This window comes from Macaca fascicularis, chromosome 9, assembly GCF_037993035.2.
Source record: "Macaca fascicularis isolate 582-1 chromosome 9, T2T-MFA8v1.1".
Lineage (NCBI taxonomy): Eukaryota > Metazoa > Chordata > Mammalia > Primates > Cercopithecidae > Macaca > Macaca fascicularis.
In genome coordinates this window covers 30,426,678-30,450,838 of record NC_088383.1, presented here as the reverse complement: position 1 = coordinate 30,450,838, position 24,161 = coordinate 30,426,678, and the positions used below count along the sequence as shown (strand labels likewise).

The 24,161-nt window shown below is 43.9% G+C and overlaps 1 protein-coding gene across 18 annotated transcripts in view; it reads left to right on the top strand.

The window, feature by feature from the left end:
- The first annotated feature begins 831 nt into the window (after positions 1 to 831).
- The window catches only part of LOC102125303 (supervillin), a 275,990-nt gene continuing 252,660 nt past the window's right edge, over positions 832 to 24,161 (top strand). For 10 of the 18 annotated variants that reach the window (XM_074001307.1, XM_074001301.1, XM_005564890.5 and 7 more), the window contains exon 1: positions 832 to 1,080. The gene's annotated coding sequence lies outside the window, so the exon portion shown is untranslated. Of the gene's footprint in view, positions 1,081 to 1,827; positions 2,014 to 2,441; positions 2,690 to 24,161 lie in introns of those variants that run through there. The other 8 variants (XM_074001302.1, XM_015455707.4, XM_074001320.1 and 5 more) reach the window with 4 other exon arrangements.

Here is a 24,161-nt window from a genome sequence, read left to right as displayed (position 1 = left end):
CCACATCTTGATCCCCAGAACAGTCTTCCAGACTCCAGGACTGCGAGAAAATCAGTTTCTGTTGCTTAGGCCACCCAATCTGTGGTCTTTTAGAGCAAACAAGAACACTCGCTTTTCTTTTTTGTCTGATGGTGCATATTCAGGAGGAAACATAGTCACAACACAACTACCTACTGAAACAGACAAGTAACACACTTAACAGGTTAAAATGTATTTACTTATCTACTGTTCTGCCGTTTATCAAGTATTTTCACAAGCCCTAACTCTCAATCTTCGCAGCTGCCTCAGCATCACCTGGGAATCTGTTTGAAGTGCAAATTCTCAGGCCCCACAGAAGTCTTACAGAATCAGACACTGGAAGGGGCACGAAGCGCGGCAGTCATGGTGTTTTCACAAACGTTTTGGAGGACTCTGGTGTAGCTAAAGTGCGAGAACCACCGAGGCTGGGTTCCGTCCCGGTGGAGGAGATTGGGGGATGCCGTGACTTTTTCACAGGTGCGCGTGGCCAGCAAGGACGATCGCCTTTGCAACTGGCCCACAGCGTTGGCACGGGTCGCCAGATTTTATTTATCCTTGGAAGGTCTGGAGACTTAGAGGGGCGTCTCAGGGCTCCAGGGTAAGTAGCTGCCTCCGGGCAGCAGAGCCGGTGAGAGACAGGGAGCCCCGAGCCGCCGGGCGCGTGCGCGTGGGCGCGTCCCTGGGCCGGGCGCGCGCCGAGGGGGTGGGTGGCGCCGGCCCTGCCGGCCTGGCGCGCGGTCCGAGCCACTCAGAGCGCCCGGCGGCCAACACCCGGGGGCCCTACAATTAATACCGGGCGCCTGCCCGCTGGCCGGGACTCGCGCGCCGGCTCTCGGGGACGTAGGCGCCCGGTCTGCCCTGACGAGCTCGCCACTGGCTCTGCTCCGGCGGCGACGGCGACAGTGGCCCGGGCCGACTCTCGTGGGGCCCCCACCTCCTTGAGAGCGAGCTTGGGCAGGGGACGGTGCCGCACCACCGAGGTCCCGCGCAAGGGTGCGCCCCCGGCCCGGGCCCGGCAGGTGTGCGAGCCCGGTCGGGGCTCGGCAGGAGCGCGCGGAGAAGGTGAGTCGGGGGGGAAAAAGTGGGGACGCAAGTGTGGACGCGCTAGTGTGGGCGCACCCCCGGGAAGGTCTCGGAAATGTCCTCTCTCCCCTCTTCCTGGTCCTCCTCCAGAGTTTCGCTCAGGTCCTCAGGGGACAGCCTGAGAGGCCAACTTGCTGGAAGAGTTCACTTGGAGCGAGTGGACAGAGAGAGTTGGACAGCCACACCCCCGGCCGGGAGAGCGACAGGGCGGCCCTGGCCTCCAGCCCCACTGGGATCCTAAAGCCCCGCATCCCCGGGGCTGCAGCTGGGGCTCACCCAAGCCTCTTCCCAGCCCTGGGACCCCGGGGGCGTGACTGCCACTACCCTGAGAGCTACTGAGACACAGGACACAAACTTAGTTTCCAAACAAAGTAAAATCTGCCTTTCTGGTGTTTTAAGACAGGACGTGCTTATGCCGATTCATCGCGGTTTCCTTGGGCCACCTCCGAGGACGGGGCTGGACCCGCTGGCCGTGGAAGGGGTCGGCTTCGGGCGCGTGTTCGTATCCTGGGGCGTGGGGACAGCTCTCGTGTCTCCCTCGGGAGTCGGCCCAGCATGGTCCCCGCTCACTGGTCCCTGTTTTGGGAAAGGGTGCCCGTGTTGGGAGAGGTGGGGTGCCTGCGCTCGGCCCCCTTCCGTGTCCCCACCCTCTCCACCCCGTCCGAGGGTGCTCCCGCCTGGTGGCCCAGCAGAGGGCGCCAGCTCCCGGCCGCCGCGCGGGTCGCAAGGGGAGGGGACGCGCGAGCCTCCAGGTAAGGAACGAAGTGAATCATCCCGAACGGGGACCCGCTCCCCTCGCGGTGGGAACGAGGCGGGGCGTGGCCGCGGCACTGCTGAGAAGTCTGGGCCGCCGAGCCACTGTCGGCGGGAAGCGGCGATCCTGCCACCGGTAGGTGTGGAAGAGCCGGGAAGGTGAGGAAAGTCCCTCCGCCCGGTGGCCGAGGGGCGCGCGCAGCCAGCGCCGGCAGACGCCAGTACGCGCCGCTGCGTTCCGCTCTGGGGCCGCAGGCGCGGGTCAGTCTCGCTCTGGCTGCGGGCGGCCCTGTCGGGGACGGAAGCGGGAACGGGGGGAGCTTCCCGGGGGTGGAGGCCGGTGGGTCCCTGGGCCGCTGCGACGGGGCGCTGCGCTCGGCCCGCGGGGTCCCCGAGCCGTAACAAAGGCTCGGCGGGGCCGCGGCTCCCACCCACTTCCGTCCCCAGCGCGCGCCGCGGGGAGGAGCGGGCCGGGACAGGGTTTCTCTCCGCGGAGTTTCGGGAAGTTAGCGCGGCTGCCCGTTACGCGGAGAGCAGGGCGGGGAGGCGGGTGGCCCGGGGAGTGGCGCGCCAGTGATCAGAACTGCGACATCGCCCGGTTCCTTTCCCGACACCAGCCGCAAGTGGCCGGGGCTGCGGTGGCCCCCACGCCCCAGCCCGGGGTCCCAGGCCGGCGCCTCCGCAGGGCCCGCGCGGGTTTGAACCCGACGCGTGTTGCGCCAGGCCACTCCGCCTGCCCACGTTTCTGCGCGCGTGCGGGCTCCCCGAAGGGAGTGGTTTAGCATCCGTCCCCTGCACCCTGAGTGGAGCTCCAGAAGGCGGTAATTGCATTACAGTGAGTGAGCGGCGGGGAGGCTGCAGTCCAGGCCGCAATCTGGGTCAGGTGCGGGGTTAAGCGCTTCAGGCGTTGGCTTGAGAGATCTTGTGGAGTCTGACAGTTTATTGCAATGAGAAGTTCCTCACAAGGGGAGAGGCCAGCTGGGGAAATTAAAGGAGCTCCTGTCTGCCATTCCCAGTCCCATCCCGAGGTTGTGATAACTTGTGCCCGAGCAAACCCTAGCACAGGCACACGTTTTGTCATAGAAATGTCAGAGGCAGCATCTCTGCTGCGCCAGATGTTTCTCAGCATCTGAACAGGAGAGGAGGAGGTGGTGTAGAAGAGAAACCCAGGACGTATCTCTTAGTCTGCTTAGTGTGAACCCTGGCCCCTCGCAGTCAGTCGATGGAATTCACGTTTTCGTGTCTTGTCTTATCGGCCTCCACCCCCTTCTTCTGTTGGAAGGAAAGGGCAGGCACTGGTTTTTATGAAGTGCTGTTGGATGAGGGACTCTCCCCTACACAATGTGGAAGGCTCTTCATTTTCTCTTTAAACGTTTCCACCTCTTTCCAGGAGGTGATTTCTGTTTCACAGATGAGGAAACTGAGGCTTAGAGAGGTTAACAGATCCAAGAGTCTGCCCTGTGCCAAAGATGACTGTTTATTCCTTGCAAGTTATTTTTTTATTTTTGGCAAAGTCAGTTACTGAAGAGCGCTTTATGGACTGCTGGGTGTGTGCTGTACCCCGGGGTTCAGGTTTGATTATGTTAGGCTTTAGGGCTTGGTGGACTTTCCACCTATCTCTGGCTTGTGTTAATGCCAGTGCCATAACTGAAGCAACTCGTGTTTAAAACTTAATGTATATGAAGAGAACTAAGGTTTCCTCCCCAAACCCTTAGAAGTATAAGACAATTCCAAAGAGAGGTGGAAATAGTCGTCCTTTGCTTTTTGCAGTGTTTCATCAGGCAGGTGGGCCCGGCGTCAGGAATTCTACACAGCACGGAGCACTGCTTGCCTTTTCTTTTGCAAGGAGCTACAGTTTCCACCTTGTTTAAGCTGTATGTGACTTTGCCACTGTGCTGAATGTGCGTTTAAAATTAAGTGAAGCATGCTTTGGATATAATGGCCCACCTTACTGACTGATAAGTTAAAACCTCAGAATTTCTTTGAGGGATCCAAGGATGTGGTTGTATTCACAACTTTTATACAACATTTGAGCTCAAGTTTACAAAATAGGACTTCGGCATTGTCCTGAATGTACTTAAAATGTATTGCCTTCAAGGAAGATGTTTGCAGCTCTGGTGTGACAGTCAGGGACTTGGAATGTCCCAGGTAGAGGCAGCGAGGCGCGCTGATGACGGCGAGCCTGGGAAGTCAGAATGGCTGGGTTCAGTTGCTGCCTTCACCATTTAGAGGTCTGTAGCCTTGGACAATTTACCCAACATCTGAGCTTCACTTTCTTCTTTTAAAATATAAATCAAAGGCCAGGTGCCATGCCTCACACCTGTAGTACCAGGGCTTTGGGAGGCCGAGGTGGGAGGATGGCTTGGGGCCAGGAGTTTGAGACCAGCCTGGACAACATAGTGAGACCCTGTTTCTACAAAATATTTAAAAATTACCTGTACTCTTAACTACTTGGGATGCTGAGGTGGGAGGATCACTTGAGCCCAAGAGTTCGAGCCTGCAGTGAGCTATGATTGCATCACTGCACCCCAGCCTGGGTAACAGAGCTAGATGGCTGTCTGTAAAAAAACTAAACAAAGCAAGCTATGAGTAATAATAGTGCCTCCTGGTTTCAAACCATGAGGACTAAATTAGATAATTCATGAGATACTCAGCACAGTACCTAGCACATAGTTGCTATTCAACAAATGTTAACTAATGACGATGTTTAAGAACAGAATCCTTCCCTTCCTTCCCTCATCCAGAGAGGTAAAGTGGTTCATAGTTGCCCTGAACACCCTATTCTTAGTGAATATGGCAATATAGTACAGTCAGCAATTCCGCCTTCTCTCAGCAAGTTGGGGCTCAGGAAAGGTTGGTAGTGATGGAAAACGGTCCAGTCGCCCAAGGAGTTTACAAGGAGCTCCTGAACTGTAGAGCTTTTCTCCTGGTTTTGCCACTGTGTAATTCTGTGGCTGGCCTTTCAGCCATTTCCCTTTCTTTAAAATGTAAAGCGCAGTATTCTAATGGCCAAGATGGTAGGAATTTATTTAAAAAAACAAAAACCCAAACCAAATGAACTGGTGAAAAGGAAATATGTATTCTCTCTTCTCATTCGCTAGCCATAAATGGCACTAAAGAAATGTAACTGCTTCTGTGAAAATTGTGCTGGCCTAATCCTGGGAAGAGGGACCATTTCCTTGGAAAATGTAATGTTTTCTGACAGTCTGTTTAAAGGTGAACCACCAAGTTGATCGAAGAGGAAGGAGAGTTTGAGACATAACATTTCAAAAATGTTTCCTTAAACATGGTCAACTATGTATGATCTGAAAGTTGCTAAACTAACTTCTAGATGACAGCATGAAGTATAGATCAGTTAAGCTGAACAACTAATGAGCAACCAGTATAGCTATTTCATATGTTAAAAAAACTTGAAAGTTTTTCAAATGAACAAATATACTCTCTATTGTATATACATGCAAGAAATATAAAATTGTATATTGTATCTATAAGTATACTGTATATCTAATTTCTTATAATACATCTGATCATTTTTTGCTATTTTATACCTCTTGATTTGGGTTTTGCTCTTTTAAACAATTGGTATGGACTAAAGCACCATAAAGAAACGTTATAATGTCATTATACACCACCCGATGTGTAGTTACCATGAACATTATCTTCAAGAAAGTGCATGGACAGGAGGACAGGGAAGGATTGTCATTTATGTAGGTTTTACATCTGGATATGACATGCAGCTTCTCCCACACTGGAAAATGAGCTGCGTGCATAACCAATCGGAGGCATGTAAAGAGTTAGGAGCAAGATCCCTGCTTTTGTGCATCTCACTCCATTTGTAGCCACTTGTTGCACTCCATCTGGGAAGAAAGAAGCCGCTGCAGGGCATGCGCCAGACCTGCGCTGGGCTGTCGCTTCCATTGTACGGAAGATGAACAGGCGGCGTTATTTTGGATCACATAGCAGCTTGTTCAAAAGCATCTTGCATTCCCCAGCTGTTCCACAACTTCTTCGCATATGGGAGAGAACTTGCCAGCTGCTGGGGCAACTGTACTTACATTTGCTGCCTTTGTTCAGTAAACAAGGAAGGTAAAAAGACAGGCGCCTTTGTTAAACTGTAGTCATTGTAAAGAGACTTATTTGTTTCTGTTATGTCAATGTTATTCCAGATATAGTCTGTCAGGGGAGGAGGTTTAAAAGGAAATGTCAGAATTAACATTTTTTTAATCCAAATAAATGTTATTTTAGGATAACCGGCATGTATAGTTTTTCCATATGTAAAACCTGAGGCTGCTTTTATATTTCGTTGCCTAACAAAGGAATGGATCTAATACCTAAAAATAAGTGTTTACTTAAAAATTGACATATGAATCAGATTTAATTCTATACATTTTTCTATTGCATGAAATACATAAAAGTTACAGTGTGTCTCCAGACAGTGCTTTTGTGTTTTCAGAACATTCTGTTGGTTTTGCATTTGTTGGAGCTGGAGGGTACCTTGCCCACATCCTTTGTTTGATCAGTGAGAAAACTTCAGTTTATAAGAAGTTGTTGCTTATCCAAGGTGGTTTGGCTAGTGGATTTAATTCAGCAAAGCTTCTGTCGAGTGTTTACAGTGTGACAGGCCTGGGAAACCTATAAAGATGAATAAGGGTTGGGCCCAGCCCTGGGTGGACTCGCAGTTCAGAAACAACAGACGTAAACAAATACTTCAAGTATGAGGGCTAGAGCAGAGGCAGCACCTTTTTGTTTTCAGAACAGTGTTGTAATCATGTCAACTCAAATAAAGCCAGAGTAGCAAGTTGCTGTGCCAGTAAGAATCGAGGAGCAGAATCTTGGGTACAGGAAGATAAGAGGAGGCATTACGTGGTTTATTGAATTTTAAGTACATGTCCCTAAAAAAGGTTTTGTATTGTGTCTCCACCTAGGCCTGCTTGTCTTCCAGTTCCTGGCCAGCACCCCAAAACATCTTGCCTTCCTAATTTTTGTGAATTGTGAATAAATGGCCCTCTAGTAGCTCCAGCATCAATCACAATCCTTTTTGGGATATTCAGTCAGTTTCAATCCCCGTTGTTCTATAAGAGTTTGTAAAATAAGCCAGAATTGCTTGGGCATGTATAAAACCCTCTGACTCCAAATCTCCTCTAAATCTTAGGGGTTCCTTGTACTGGAAACTGCTGTTGCTTCAGATCCCCTGATGATTCACGGTTGCTGAGTTGGGCCCACAATTCTAAGCCCTTAATCCACTTCTGGGCTCCATTTATACGTTCGTGTATCTCTTACTTCATCCTTTTTGTGCAGTAATAACAGATTTTTACAGTCTTTCAGTTTTCACTTGGTTTTACTGACGTTTTCACTTGAGACGCTCAAGAAGTCCGTTGGGTTCTTAGGGCTGATGACCCAGGGTTTCCATCTTGTAGAAGAGGAAACCAAGGCTTCACGGTTGAGAAACTTGCCTGGGCTAGGATTAGAAGTAAAATCTCCTGATTGAAAGTTCAGCACTGCCCTCTGACTGGAAGGGTCAACTTATACAAAGCTGGAGGTTGAGTTTCATCTTCTCCTACGGCTTCATTGTGCATGCCCTGACTTCAGTGATCCTCACTAGGTTTTCCACCCAGGGCTTTCACTGGGATAAATCTCCCTTCCTTAGTACATTTCTCTGCACACTGCAGTTCTCTTAGCATCTTATTCTTCTTTTACTTTTTTCTTTTTTAGAGACAGGATCTTGCTCTGTTGCCCAGGCTGGAGTACAGTGGTGTGATCATAGCTCACTGCGGCCTTTAACTCCTGGGCTCAAGGATTCCTCCCTCCTCAGCCTCCCAAGTAACTGGGACTACAGGTGTGCACCACCATGCCAAGCTAATTAAAAAAAATTGTAGAGAAATGTTGCCTAGGCTGGTCTCTAGCTCCCTGGGCTCAAGTGATCCTTCTGTCTCAGCCTCTCAAAATGCTGGGATTATAGGCAAGAGAAACAGTACCCAGCCATCATGTTACATTTCTAAGTCTTGTCTCTCAAGAGCAATTGCCAAGTTTGTTTGTTTGTTTGTTTGTTTGTTCTTTGGGACGGAGTCTCACTCTGCCACCCAGGTGCAATGGCACGATCTTGGCTCACTGCATCCTCCGCCTCCTTCAAGCAATTCTCCCGCCTCAGCTCCCAAGTAGCTGGGACTACAGGTGCATGCCACCACACCCAGCTAATTTTTGTGTTTTTAGTAGAGATGGGGTTTCACTGTGTTGGCCAGGCTGGTCTTGAACTCCTGACCTTGTGATCTGCCCACCTCGGCCTCCCAAAGTGCTGGGATTACAGGTGTGAGCCACCACGCCCGGCCAATTGCCAACTTTTAAACACATGCATCCCTCTGTCCTGCTACACACACACACACCACACACACACACCCCTCCATATACACAGAGGCCCAGCATGGCTACTGCACCCACTATCCTTTTTCACCCAGCCCAGCTCCTTTCAGAAGACGACTTCACCTTTACACCATCAAACTTTTTCCTCCTGCTTAATGCCTTGGGATACTACAAAATTCTTGATGGATGTCAGATATAGGTGGATGGTCAAAGTTAGCCTGGTTCCTCTTTTTCCACAGGGGTACTGTTGGAAAACGATCCAGCTCCCCATGGTAGTGGTGACTGTGTTGTCCCCCCAACATCATGGTCCTTGGGGTTAGAAATAAGAGCCATTTTCCTGTAGGAGGAAGAAGGTGATGAGCGTGGTGGGGGAGGGGGACCTCCGTTGCTCAGGACTTCTCTATTATTCCTTACACAGCCATAGTACCACTCCCCACAAACATCCTGATACCGCCCCTCATCCCCAGACTTTGGCAACTTTCTCCTCCTCCTAGGACCCTTTGTTTGTTTCCCTCTTTGACATTCTTCCCCTCCTGCTCCTGGTCTGTTGCTGTCTCCCAACCACCTCCTGGCAGGCCTGGGTTTCAAGTGTCTTAGGGACACATTTGCCTTGGATGCCCTTATCTCCATCTGTCATTGGTGTTTAATTGCTCTCCACTCTCCAGCCTGCTCTTTGACTTGGGGTAAGTTTCCCCCTTGCAATCCTTTCTGATTACTTCTTTCAGCTTTCCTCTGGCCAATTCAGCTGCCTGTTCAGCTCTTCCACGCTGCTAGCTCACCCTTTGTGTCTGCAGTTTCCCAGGGTTTCCAGTACATGGCTTTGTTTCTATCCAAGGCTGCTCTGCTCTTTCTCCCTTCCTTCCTTTCCTTCCTCGCCCTTTTTGACAGTGCTTCTTGAGGCTTGTATTCTTTTCCCTTTCAGTTTTTTTCTTCTTAACAATTTGCAAACCCTTCTGCCTTTGTTCTGAGTCAATCTCATTTGGCTGTCACCTTTGTTTAGTATAATAATGATATTGAATACGCTATCAAAGTTTTTATGTACAGGAAATTTTTGCTTTTAAAAAGGATCCTTTGGAACTGTAACTTGGAAATACCAGTTTTGAAACTGGTCAGGTCAGGGCATTTTAGAAGGTTTGAACTTTGGGGAAAATTGTTTGAAATTTATTTTGGCTGTCCTTGCCTGTGGCAGTACCTTGAAAGTAACTGAAACAAGCTTGTTTTGGATAACCTTTCCCTTGCAAGTGGAAATTGTACATACACAGAGCAGAATTCACGTTGACTTTTTTTTTTTCTTTTTCAAATCATATTTCTGGAAAATCTTAGAAGGGAGTTTGTGCTTTGTAGCCAGTCTAGGGTGGGTGTAACTCATGAATAATTGGACATATTAAGACTGTGCTAGACCCTTTTGATCAAAAGGCTCGCTAGGGATGCTTTCTACTTACGATCCTCTGTCCATGAGAATATACCAGAGAGTAGGTATTAGGAAATCCTTGACAGATTGACTTGATTAAGGAATCTTTACTTTTCCCCCAAAGCTGTGAACATAAGGGTTTACTCAGGGTCAGGAATAGAGTAGGATGGTAGTTGGAGGTTCTTGCCCTGCCTTGAGGTAGAGCTGCAGGCTGCTGTCGGTCCTGAGCAGCCAGGGGGCCTCAGCAGTGTTTGCTGTGCACCCAGAGCCCTCCCACCTGGCAATTGTTCACTGCAAAAATATAAAAATATTGCTCTTTTTGTGACTTTTTTCTTTTCTTTTTTGTATTCACGACTTAATGCACGTTTCTCCTTTCTCTACTTTAAGTTCTGCAAAAAGCGAAAAGTTGTTTACCCAGGCCAAAATAGTTTGGTACTTTAATTTCCCCATTAAAAGGGAGCACAATTTTCTTGCCCCAGTAGATCTGGGACTCTGTTTATGGCAATGTTACTTATCCCAGGTGGTTTGGCTATTGCATGTAATTCAGCAAAGTTTCAGTTGAGTGTTTACAGTGTGACAGGCCTGGGGCACTTATAAAGATGAGTAATGGTTGAGTCTGCGGTGCCCAGGGAGTTTGAGTCCAGCCTGGGCAACATTTCTCTATAATTTTTTTTCTTTTTTAGTTAGCTAGTGTGGAGGTCCACACCTGTAGTCCCAGCTACTTGGGAGGCCAAAGAGGCAGAATTCCTTGAGCCCAGGAGTACGAGGCCACAGTGAGCTATGATCACAACACTATACTCCAGCTACTGTTAGTACAGACTGGAGCACACACAGACCAAGGGATCTTTGTTTCAGCAGTCTTCTTTAATTGGTGTTGCTGGACATAGAATCTTGATGTAACCATCAACTTCAGTTAACCTAGTCAAGTTATCCACCTATATGAACATTATTATGTTATTATTAGCATCTGAAGAAAGGTCTTTGAAATTGGAATTATGTAGACACAGGAAGTAAAAGTAATCAAACAGACTGTTGATTCTGTCATTGCTTTGTTCAGCAAACATTTGATAACCATGTGTGTGTATGATTGTGCACGTGTGTGTATGCTTGGTATGTGTGTGTATGCTTGTGCACATGGACGTGTGTGCCCATTTGATGGTTGTTATTGAGACAATAGAGTGAAGCCCGCCTTCACGGAGCTTACAGTGGGGGATACATTTGTAAATAAACAAGCATAGGAATTGTGATGGAAGCACATTCTAGATGTCATGGAGGCATGAGAGGATGCCATGACGGTGGTGCTGCCACTGGTAGCATCATCTGTTGACTGTTCACTGCTTGCCAGGCCCTGTGCTGAGGGCTTTGAGGGCTTGACATGCTGTACTTTAATTAGCACTTTTTTTTTTTTGAGACGGAGTCTCACTTTATCTCCCAGGCTGGAGTGCAGTGGCATGATCTTGGCTCACCACAACCTCCACCTCCTGAGTTCAAGCCTTTCTCCTGCCTCAGCCTCCCGAGTAGCTGGGATTACAGGCATGCGCCACCACACCTGGCTAAATTTTATATTTTCAGTAGAGACAGGGTTTCATCATGTTGGCCAGGCTGGTCTTGAACTCCTGACCTCAAGTGATCCGCCCGCCTCAGCCTCCCAAAGTGCTGGGATTACAGGCATGAGCCACCGCGCCCGGCCACAATTAGCACAGTTTTTTAAGTGGAAGCCTTGGTAGGTTAAGTACCTCAAATGAGGTATGACAATAAGTAGTCGAGTCTGGGTTTGGATTCAGATCCAAGGTCATAAACCTTTTGCCATAAATGACAGGATATATCAGTAGCTTCCTAAGTTTACTTTTCCTCCTCTAACCATCCCTATCTCTGCACATCAAGCAGGAATAAGGAAGCCTGGAGAGCCACTTGCTATAAAAGATATGTGGGGGCCAGGTGCAGTGGTGTATGCCTGTAATCCCAGCACGTTGGGAGGCTGAGGCAGGAGGATGGCTTGAGCTCAGGAGTTTGAGACCAGCCTGGGCAACTTAGTAAGACCCCATCTCTACAAAAAATTAAAAAATTAGCCATGCATGGTGGCACACACCTGTAGTCCTCGATACTTGGGTGGTTGAAGTGGGAGGATCACATGAGCCCATGATGTCGAGGCTGTAGTGAGCTATGATTGCACCACCGCACTCCAGCCTGGGCCACAGAGCAAGACCTTGTTTCTAAAATATACATGTTTTTATTTTTTAAAAAAGGATGTAGGTGGAGAGTTAGCCCTAGCCTCACTCTCTCCTATAAAGGATGTACCATGGGGATCTAGTCTAGACGGTTCCTCGGTGTCTGTAATTACGCATTTTCGCTGAGTATTCTTTATATTCAGTGTTTTGCCAACTCTGTTTCTAAAGAGGCTTTCTTTCCCCTCTGCTGAGCGTTACAGAAACTGGCCATCAGCCTGACTGAGCCCCAGAGCCCTCTGCCTCCTTTCTCAGCGCTGTGCATCGCAACCAGCAGCCTCTGGTTTCTGGCTGGATCCCCTCAGTGGTACTTGGTGAGGCAAGCGGCTCTATTTCAGGCCTGCGGAAGCGGAGAGTCACTTCCTCTTCAGGATCGGTTCTTTAAATGAACCTCTCGTGGAGGGGAAGCCTGCCTGCTAGGACACATCTGTGTGCATGAATACAGGCTCTCAGAAATCTCATCCTCGCTTTCAGCAGCCTGCTGGTTACACTGCTCTTATCTCCCCTTCCCTGCCTTTTAAGGACTGCAAGGCTCTGTGGTTCTGATAAGACCCAGTTATGATCCTGAAGAATACTGACTGGACAGGTTGGAGGAAACCTATTACTCTTGAAGGGAAGGAGAGGCTCAAAGAGGGCATGAGATCCTGCCCTTTTCCAAAAGGAACCCTTGAGGACCCAAGAGCGGTCCTCTGCAGGATGAATCGCCCTGAGGCTCTAGGAGAAACTTTGATAAGCATGCTCTTCCTTAGCGCTGTGCCTGTCCTGTTTCCTGCTCTTGATAGCAGGCAAGTAGAAAGACGGACCTCTGACCCTGAACTGTGTGCCATAATGAGGAAATTCCACCTTGAAAATTTAGAAATTTAGAGGTGAGCATGCATGGTTTTTTTTTGTTTTTTTTTTTTTTTTTGAGACAGGGTCTTACTCTGTCGCCCAGGCTGGAGTGCAGTGGTGTGATCTCAGCTCACTTCAACCTCTCCCTCCTGGGTTCAAACCATTCTCATGCCTCAACTTCCCGAGTAGCTGGGATTACAGGCATGTGCCACCACACCCAGCTGATTTTTGTATTTTTGGTAGAGATGGGGTTTCGCCATGTTGACCAGGCTGATCTTGAATCCCTGACTTCAAGTGATCCCACCCGCCTCAGCCTCCCAAAGTGCTGGGATTACAGGTATGAGCCACCTTGCCCAGCTGCTCGTCAGTTTTTAAGTCCAAAAATAAGGCTAAGAACTTCCTGGAAAAAATTGATAGACCATGAACTCAAGTGAAGAGATAGCTTACTTCAACCAGAGTTAGACGACGTCCATCCACTTCCTGAAAATGAATTCAATATTAGACTTTGAAATAGGATTTATATATTTTTTTTTCATTCTGACCCCAGAATTATCCAATTATTTTTTAAAAAAATAGTCACCATGATATATCCTGACATTGAGTTTCCAGGAAAAAGAAAAACCATATTATATGCTTAACAAGAAAATTATATGGTTGGAAGATATTTTGGAGGATTATTTATGTAAACCCAACATCTGTGTGTGTGTGTGTGTGTGTGTGTGTGTGTATGTGTGTTTTAAATCCTCATTAAAAAAGAATGAAAAGCTTTCATTGCATGGCATTTTTTTTCTATACACTTGCTTCTCACTGTGTTGGAAGAAGGCGCGAGTTAGTTATAGCAGGCAGTGAAAGCAGTTTATTTTTTTCATGAACAAATTGGTTCCATCTCTTGTATTTAGGCTTCTTGAAAAAAAAAATACAAAGAGAGAGAGAAAACAAAAAACTCAGAAGAAACTGTAAGCTTATTGTGGAAAACTTCTGACTTTCATTTTGAGCACAGATACTAGTTCTAGGTTCAAATAGTAGTATCCTTTATCTGTTTGTAGAACTTGGTAGGTCTACAATTTATAAACCCATTCATACTTCCTTTGCCCCATACCCAAGTCTCCCTACACACAATGTCTTCTCCATTATTTTCCATTTCAGCTAGAAGTTGGTTTTGAAAAGTTAAGTGCTGTGTTTGCATAATCTTCACCCAACCCTTTTTCTCCTCCAAACTTTTTATCTTCTTTGGTTGCCAAATTCACACGCATTGCTTGTAGTTACCCAACAATGGCTTTTGTTTCATTTTTTCATATGTTCTCAATGGTTTTCCCATTAGTTTTGGTTCTAGGGACAACTAGGAAGAGTTAACGAGTTGCAGAAACAGGGAAAGTTGCCTCGATTATATGTAGGCTTACTGAATTAGTTACCATCACCAAGTGTAGGTAAATAGGTGAATAACTATTTAAAAGATGAGAAGAATAGATTTCATAGTAAGAGAAGTTTCCTCTCTCAAGATGTTCCTCTTTTTCTTCTTCCTCCTTTCCCTCCTCTTATTATATAATAGTAATAATTATTATTCCCTGAAGCATTGTTCACAGTCTGGTGGGACAAACAGTTGTTGCTAAGAGTAATGCCTTCTTAACAGTGAATACCGAAAGTTTCAGTTCAAGTACTAGAAAACGACTTGTAATGAATAATCACAGTTTAAATTTAAGTGATGCTTAATTATACATTTACTTTTTATTTTTTTTGAGACAGGATCTCACTCTGTAACCCAGGCTGGAGTGCAATAACACGATCTCAGCTCACTGCAACCTCTGCCTCCTGGGCTCAAGTAATCCTTTCACCTTAGCCTCCCCAGTAACTAGGATTTTTTTTTTTTTTAACTTTTTGTAACTTTTTGTTTTTTAACTTTTTGGCCAGTGGCTGGCTAATTTTTTAATTTTTTGAAGAGACAAGGTCTCACTATATTGCTCAGGCTGGTCTCCAATTCCTGGGCTCAACCGACCCTTCTGCCTCAGCCTTTCAAAGTGTTGGGATTACAGGCATGAGCCACCACTCCTAAATGTATAAATATTTATAGAGGACTTTTATGTACAGGGCATGCTGCCAGGATTTTCACTTATCTAATGTCATTTAATCACAAATACCATGTGAAGTAGGTAGTATTATTCCCATTTCACAAATGAGCAACATCAAGCCTCGAGAGGAAAAATGACTGGACACAGTCACATATCTAGGAGTGACAGGATTGAGATTTAAATCAAGATCTTCTGATTCCAGGGTCACATTCGCTTCCCAGCCAATAAGTAAACGGCAGTGATGTTACCAAGGAGGTCCTATGTGTGTATGACAGTGGATTCTGGAACTCAGCTTGAATGCTCATGTGGTAGAATTTTAAGAACAAAACTGTTAAATTAGGGTTGGAGTTTTTAGTGCCTCTAAATTGGATTTGGAGACTAGAACTCAAGTATCTGCCTGCTTTTTGCTGAAAATATTTATTGTACAAGTCTGTACCCAACTCGTGAAAACACCAGGTTTTTATTTTTGAATGTGCACATCTTCCAAAGGCCGGTTTGGTGCTGAATTGGAAAGAATTCTAGTTCTCAGAACCTGGAAAATGACCATTACTCCTGTTTTCTTTCTTTCGTTCTTTTTCTTTAAACAGCTTTATTGAGGTATAATATTATCACTGTTTTCTTAACTTAGCTTTTTGGAAGAAAGTTTGGGTCAATGTTAAGCCAAAATTTCTTAACTTTTAGGGCTTTTTGATATGGTCTTGCATAAGTTACTCAAACTCTCTCACTTCTTTATTACTCCCAGAGAAATCTTTTCAGTAGAAATTTGGGAAATTTTGCATTTTAAAAACTCGTACTTGCTGATGCAGTTTTTTTTTTCTTTTTCTTTTTCTTTTTTTCTTTTTTTTTTTTTTTGTTTGAGGTATAGTCTCACTCTGTTACCCAGGCTGGAGTGCAATCTCTGCAACCTCTGCCCACAAGGTTCAAGCGATTCTCCCGCCTCAGCCTCCCGAGTAGCTGGAATTACAGATGCGCACCACCACACCCGGCTAATTCTTGTATTTTTAGTAGAGACAGGGTTCTGCTATGTTGGCCAAGCTGGTCCCGAACTCCTGACCGAAGGTGATCTGCCTGCTTCGGCTTCCCAAAGTGCTGAGATTATAAGCATGAGCCACCGGCGCCCAGCCTGGTTTATTTTTTAAGGTTAGCTTTCCTGAAAATGCCTTCTTCTGTAACTCCTGGTTAGCCTGGAAGCCAGACACAAGAGTGCTAGTTATGATGATACCAGTAAGATGCCAAAATAAAAATTTGCCACAAGTCAACCCGGATATGGACTGCTCATTAGTATAGAGCAGGCGTCCCTAGCAGTATTGAAATATGTGACTGTAAATTTGTGTTTCCTTGTGCAGTTCTGTCAGTTTTTGCTTCATGTATTTGGATGCATCGCTATTATTAAGGTGAATAAATACTTAGGATCCTTATGTCCCCTTGAGGAACTGGTTACTTTATTGTTATGAAATGACCTTCTTTAGACCAGCTGATATTCTTTGCTGTAAATTCTACTTGTTATTAATAAAGCCACTTCAGCTTTTTTTTTTTGGATTGGTGTTAGCATGGTATAACTTTTTCCATCCTTTTACTTTTAACCCCCCCTTTTTTTTTTTTGCTTTATTTCAAGTGCATTTTTTTTTGTAGACAGTATACAGTTGTATCTTTTTTCCCCAGGATGAAAATTAAGTCTTTTAATTGGTGTATTTAGATTACTGACATTTAATGTAACTATTAATATAGTTAATTTTAAATCTGTCATCTTGCTATATGTACTCTATGTATCTTGTCTATTCTTTATTCTCTTTTCCCTGGTTTCTCTGCCTTCTTTTGCATTGAGTTTTTTTTCTTTTTCTTTTTTTGTAATGATTCCATTTGTCTCCTTTTTTGGCTAACTAGCTATATGTCTTTGTTATTTTGTGGTTACTTTATGATTTACAGTATAGTCTGGGCATAGTGGCTCATGCCTGTAATCTTAGCACTTTGGGAGGCTGAGGCGGGTAGATTGCTTGAGGCCAGGAGTTTGAGACCAACCTGGCCAACATGGCAAAAACCCCATCTCTTCTAAAAATACAAAAATTAGTGGGATGTGGTAGCACATGCCTGTAGTCCCAGCTACTCAGGAGGCCGAGGCATGAGAATTGCCTGAACCCAGGAGGTAGAGGTTGCAGTGAGACGAGATCACACCACTGCACTCCAGCCTGGGTGACAGAGTGAGACTCTGTCTCAAAAAACAAACAAACAATTTACAGTATACATCTTTAAGTTATCACAGTCTACCTTTAAGTGATATTATATCACTTCACATATAATATAAGAACATTACAATAGGATACTTCCATCTTGACCTTTGTGTTATTGTTGTACAGTTTACTTTTACATATGTGATTAACTCCATATAAATTATTATTGTTTGAGAAGTCACTGCTCTTTTAAAAGCTTAAATAATAAGGAGAAAACTCTTATGTATTTACCCAGGTAGTAACTATTTCCACTGTTCTTTATTCCTTTGTTATATCCATATTTCTACCTGATTTTTTTTTTTTTTTACTTAAAAGAATTTACTTTAGCATTTCTGTTATATAGGACTTCTGGTGATGAATTCATTCCATTTTTTTAATGCCTGATAAATCCTTATTTTGCCTTTATTTTTGTAAGTAAAATGTGCTAATTAATTGTACAATTGGAGCTACAGCTTTATTTTTGGAAGCTATTTTTGCTGGGTATAGAATTATAGATTAACAATTTTTTCTTTCTAGTTCATTAAAGATTTTGCTTCACTATTTTACACTTGCATTGTTTTTGACATAAAATCTGCTATCATTCTTATCTTTTTTTGTTTATGTGATATGTCCTTTTTTTCTAATTGCATTTAGTATTTTTATTTTGGAAAAAGTGAAGTCTCACTGTGTCATCCAGGCTAGAGTGCAGTGGTGCAGTCATAGTCCACTATAGCCTGAAACTCTTGGGCTCAAACAGTCTTCCTGCCTCAGCCTCCTGAGTAGCCGGGACCACAGGCACATGCCACCACACCCAGCTGCCTTTTAAGATGTTTTGTTTGTTCCTGGTTTTAAGCAATTTGCAACGTGCTTTGATATATGTTTGTTTATATTTCTTGTGCTTGGAGTTAAATGAGGTCCTTGAATCTTTGGGTTTATATTTTTATTAGGTTTGGCATATTTTTTCAGCCATTATTTCTTTAAATATCACTTTCTATCCCTCTGTTCCACCCATGTGGAATCCAACTATATGTGTATTAGGCTGCTTAAAGTTGTCTGCACAGCTCACTCGTGCTTTGTTCAATTTTTTTTTTTTTACTTTCTTTCCTGTTTTTCATTTTGGACATTTCTATTGCTATGTCTTCAAGTTCAATAGTCTGTTCTTCTGAAATGTCTGCCTGCCATTAATCCTATCCAGTGTACTGTTCATCTCATACATTGTCGATATTGTTTCCAGAAATTTGATTTGTGTTTTTATATATTCATATCTCTGCCTAAAATCTTGAATATTTGTACTTGTCTGCTAATTCTAATATCTTTCTTAATTCTTGATCAGTTTCAGTTGATTGACATTGCTCCTCATTGTGGGTTCTATTTTCCTGCTTCCTTGCATGCCTGGTAATTTTTGACAGGATGCTAGACATTGCGATGTTATATTTTGGGGTTATGGAAATATTGTTGAGCTTTGTTTTGGGATGTAGATAAATTACTTGGAGACAGTTGATTCTTTTGTCTTACTTTCAAAGTTTATTAGATAGGACTGGAGCAGTGCTAATTAGACAGGGCTAATTATTCCTTAAGCCATTTATGCTGCATGTTCCATTATTGGAACACTAAACTTGTGGGAGTTATTTATATCCTATTGCTTAAGGTCATCACCAAGGTCGGATTTCTCACACACAAAAAAATTTGCAACCTCCGGCATAAATGGGTTAAGCAACATATTTCTGAGTACCCAGTGCTCGTGAATTATGAATTATCCCATTCTTTGTTGTTTGTTTGTTTTGAGACAGAGTCACACTGTTTCACCCAGGCTGGAGTGCCGTGGCATGATCTCAGCTCACTGCAACCTTCACCTCCTGGGTTTAAGCAATTCTCCTGCCAGCCTCCCCAGTAGCTGGGATGACAGGCACCTTCTACCATGCCTGGCTAATTTTTGTATTTTTAGTAGAGACAGGGTTTCACCATGTTGGCCAGGCTGGTCTTGAACTCTCGACCTCAGATAATCTGCCTGCCTCGGCCTCCCAAAGTGCTGGGATTACAAGCATGAGCCACCATGGCCAGCTGAGTTTTTCCATTCTATCAGGTGGAAACAGACACTATTTTGCATCAGTACCAGACACTGTTATCTCCAATCTTTTCTAGTGTTCCCCCACCCACTCAGGCACACGTAGTTTGCTCAAAACATGCACTGACTACTCAAAGATAAATCTCTGGACTTCTCTGTGTGGTTCTCTCCTATTGGGTACTTGGTCCTGCAAGTTCTAATGGCCTGGGTCTCCCCCAGACTCTCAGCTCTGGGAGTCTGCTGGGTGATAGCCTAGGGCAGTCATATTGCCTGGAATCTGAAAATCCAGATTCTGTCAGTAGGTTTCTGCTAGGGTCTGAGATTTCTAAGAAACTTTTAGATGCTGTCAATGCTCTGGAAAAAGACTATTTCGAGTAGCCAGGGCCCCTAAATATTCAACAGATGTGTAATGTAAACCACATATGTAATTTTACATTTCCTAGTAATCACATTAAGAAAATTAAAAAGAAACAGGTTAATTTTTTTTTTTTTTTGAGACAGAGTCTTGCTCTGTTGCCCAGGCTGGAGTGCAGTGGTGCGATCTTGGCTCACTGCAACCTCCACTTCCTGGGTTCAAGCGATTCCCTTGCCTCAGTCTCCCAAGTAGCTGGAACTACAGGGATGTGCCACCACGCCTAGCTAATTTTTGTATTTTTAGTAGAGATGGGGTTTCACCATGTTAGCCAGGATAGTCTCCATCTCCTGACCTCGTGATCCACCCGCCTCAGCCTCCCAAAGTGCTGGGATTACAGGCGTGAGTCACCACACCTGGCCAAGAAACAGGTGACATTAATTTAATTATATATTTTCTTTAACTCAGTCTACCCAAAATGTTATTTCTACATGTCATCAATGTAAAAATATTAATATGACATTTTTTCTTAAATTTTACAGTAAGTCTTGAAATTTGATATGTATGTTATAGCTACCAGATACTACATTTTTATCTGAAATACTTGGTCTGTATTTAGCTTTTATAAAATTTGTAGTCGAAAAAGTATATTTGTTAACCAAACCCCAAATACACAGGTTGTCCAGCAACTGAACTCAGCATCAAAAAATCATTCTCCATGATGTTTGCATTCAACTTGACAAAACTGGTTCATCTTTTTGAGACGAATTAATATGATTTTTTGAAACAAAAAATATCAATTTCAAAGCTACATCTGTTCAACTTAGGCAAATTCGCTAACTCTTATGCCAGCTCAGAATTGTTAACATTAAATTCAAAGGAGTATTGCAAAAATGGAAAAACTAACTCTAAATTTATCAATATCAACAAAGTATTCCTCAACATTTTCTTACGGATTTTGAAGGCAATTTAGATAATGCTTTTGATTTCAGTGAAATCACCCACATATTGGTTCAAGTTACAAAAATGCATGAAACCATTATTTTTTACTTCTCTTATGAAAAGGTCAGTTTTGACATAAATTCTCCTGCCTGTCTAGCTAGGTCACAAATAAGTTTTTCCTTTCCTTGGAACTTTAAATTTATCTCTTTCATATATAGTGTGATATCTGTGAAAAAAACATAAACTACACTGCCTATTTTTTTTGGGGGGGGAGGGAGTCTCGCTCTGTCGCCCGGGCTCGAGTGCAGTGGTGTCATCTAGGCTCACTGCAAGCCATTCTCCTGCCTCAGCCTCCCGAGTAGCTGGGACTACAGGGGCTTGCCACCACGCCCGGCTACATTTTTTTTATTTTTCAGTTTTTCATTTTTAGTAGATGGGGTTTCACTGTGTTAGCCAGGATGGTCTTGATCTCCTGACCTCGTGATCCGCCTGCCTCGGCCTCCCAAAGTGCTGGGATTACAGGCTTGAGCCGCCGTGCCCAGCCCATGCTGCCTATTTTTGCCTTCATTGAGTATTCGGCAAGCATTCTTTTTTTGTAAAGAAAATCTTGCATTGTAGCTAACTGTGCAGGGAATGGTTGTAAAAATTCTTTGTGATTCAACCAGAGATCACTGGCAAGGAACACATGATCAATCATTTCTGGTTTTGTATTTCTTTCAGCAGTTCCATAAACTGGTTCAAGAATCCAAGATGTTTTATAACTGGCCAGAGTTATGAGCTGAGATGTAAAAAATTATTAAAACAATTTTTTGGCCATTTAATTCTGATTTTGAGTGACGAATTTCATTGATCTGTTTTTGACCGCTGAGGGGAGATGGCATCAAATTCAGTATGTTTTTGCTGAAATTGTCTGTTAATATTTTCTGCCTTATTATCTTTGACTTTTTATGTAACACACAGCTTTCTCCTTTTGCTCTGCCACAGCAAATTACAATTGCCATTGATTATGTCGCTTATTGCTTACCTTACTCTCTTGTCTCTTTTTCTCTTTACTGTTCTGATTGTATTATTAATTTTTGTATCTCCACTGGATTTTGAATCGGTCCTAAGATTTTGGAAAGTGTCTCTGCGTTAGGACTGCTACAAAATTTTCAAAGTGACAGATTAGAAAAATTGACCATATTTATTTTATAAACTAGAGAAACAATGTAATTGTATCTTAATTAAAGCAAGTATTTTAATATGATTGCCAATTATGATTTACATAGTTATCACCATAACTTGTACTGTCTGTGTAAAATATTCAGGTGAACACATTACAGTGTTACATCAGTGTTTAGAAAAAAACATTTAAATGGAAACACTTTATTGACACCAAGTAGATCAGTGATGCTTTCGTTTGTAGACTTATCTGCTACAATGCACCAAATAATATTTTAAGCAATATAGTATTTAAAGTGAAATGTAGTTCTACAAAAGCAATGCATTAATGTTTAATGGAACATATTTTACATTGCTTTAGTTTTTACATTTAAATAAGATCACTTGAAATTAATTAAAAGTTGACACTCAGTTCCTCAGTTGCATTCGCCAACTTAAGTAGCCATGTGTGCTCTTTGGTTCTTGTATTGGACGGCACAGGCCAGGGGCTACTTGCATTTGAACCTAGGGACCTTGTATCAATAACTAGATGGTTGTTCACTTTTCTTGCCCAGCAACTACATCTTCCTTGCCTTGTCCCACGGCACTCAGGAATTGTAGGAGTTTAGCAAATGAAGTCTTGTATAATTAAGTGGTCTCTGAAGGTCTCTTGATGACCATGACTCTTAGACAAAGTCCCACTGTGCTAGGCCATTAGGACAAGTCTGGGGACAACTTCTGACTCCAGGGACAGTCTGTGGGTTGTAATAGGGGTTAGCTTGGGACAAGGCCAAAGCAGAGTTTATAGGTCAACTGCAACTACTCTTCCTCTTCCCATGGGTTACTAACCAATGACTCAAGAGCAGTCTGGCTTGAACTTAGTTGGACGGGAATGTTGTCGGCAGAGGTAGCATTTTCATGGCTCTGGAAGGAGCAGGTTTCATTTTCACATCAATCATGAGAGTGTTAGGGGAAAGCTGTCCCTTAGTTAAGTTGGCTAGGCAGGTTTTCAAAAATCCATCTCAATTAATCTTCATAGGCTATGAAATTATACCTGAAAAATATGAAGAAAATGGAATGGGTGATTTGTGTGTTGAATACAAAATAATGATATAAGGCATTCTAGAATTTAGAAACCAACTTATGAACCAAGATGTTTCAGAGTGGGTATACTTACCTTGCCTGGACCCTGATTAAACTCCTCTTTTTTTGTTTAAAGTTCAATTTATATTCTGACCATTTCTTTGTTTAGAGATATATTGCTTTGGTTCATATATTTGTACTGCCTTCACAAAATATTAGGGGTGTTTACTTAGATCTTAGGTTTCTCAAGTCTTTTTCTTTCATCCTTTCCTTCCTTCCTTCCTTCCTTCCTTCCTTCCTTCCTTCCTTCCTTCCTTCCTTCCTTCCTTCCTTCCTTCCTTCCTTCCTTCCTTTCTTCCTTCTTTCTTTCTTCTCTTTCTCTCTTTCTCTCTTTCTTTCTTTTCTTCTTTCTTAATTTCAGACAAGGTCTTTCTCTGTCACCCAGGCAGGAGTGCAGAGTGGTGCAGTCTTGACCTTCTGGGCTCAAGTGACCCTCCCGCCTCCGCCTCCTGAGTAGCTGGGACCACAGCTGTGTGCCACCATGCCCAGCTAATTTTTAATTATTTTGTAGAGATGGGCTCTCACCATGTTCCCGAGGCTGCTCTTGAACTCCTGAGCTCAAGCGATTCTCCCACGTCAGCCTCCCAAAGAGCTGGGATTACAGGCATGTGTCACCATGCCCGGCCAAACCTTTTCCTTTTGTCCCTGATCCTCTTAAACTTTCTTTTGTCTCCCAAACTCTTGCTCTGTGCTTTGTACATTGCTGTATGTTCAGATAGAGCTTAATCTGTAGTTACTCATCACTGCTGATTCATAAAATACAAAGTGTGCTTTAGTAACACTGAATAGTATAGTCTAGAATTCTAAAAAAGTTGAGAAAAAGATTTTGTCCTCCATATTTTCTGTTTTTTTCTATTGCTCCACCTTGTATTAGAAATTAGGAAAGGCTCATGGTGAATATGTCCAATCAATTCACCTCACCTCGTGATGTTTCTAAATAAAATAATAAAATCTGAACCCATAGTCTTCGCCTTTTTTGAAGTTTAAGTATTGTTTCATCTGTGTCATTATGTAATTTCAAAGTGCCTTCCGGAAAATCCCTCGGGATGGAGATGACTCAGGATAGCCTTGCGCTGGTTTGTTATGGGGCCATCTAAATGAATGAATGGCCCTCTGAAATGGCAGCAACCAGCCTAAGCTGCCTGGGTTCCAGTCCCAGTTCTGACACCATCTAGCTGAGTAGCCTCGGCCAAGTAACTTCCCACTCTCTAAACCTCATTTTTCTGTCTACACAAGGTAGGAATTAGACCATGACGCTGCTTCCCAAGCCTTCCCACCCAACATTAGTGGCCCTTGAGATATCACTGATTGGCTGCTTCTCCAATATATCCATGGAAATTGGAGAAATGCTGTGTGCTGAATTCTATTCCATATTTGGCTTCCAAAAGCTCATAAGCACATTAGAGACTGCAAGAAGCCTTGAAGTTAAGAAATCTGCTTAACATTGTTAAACCTAGCATTTTCTAAACTCTTTGAACTGGAAACTCTCCCTCTTTTGGAGGAAAAGCTTCAAGTATATTGGAGTATCCTGTTGTACATAGTTTGGGAAATGCTGGAGTAGATCAGTG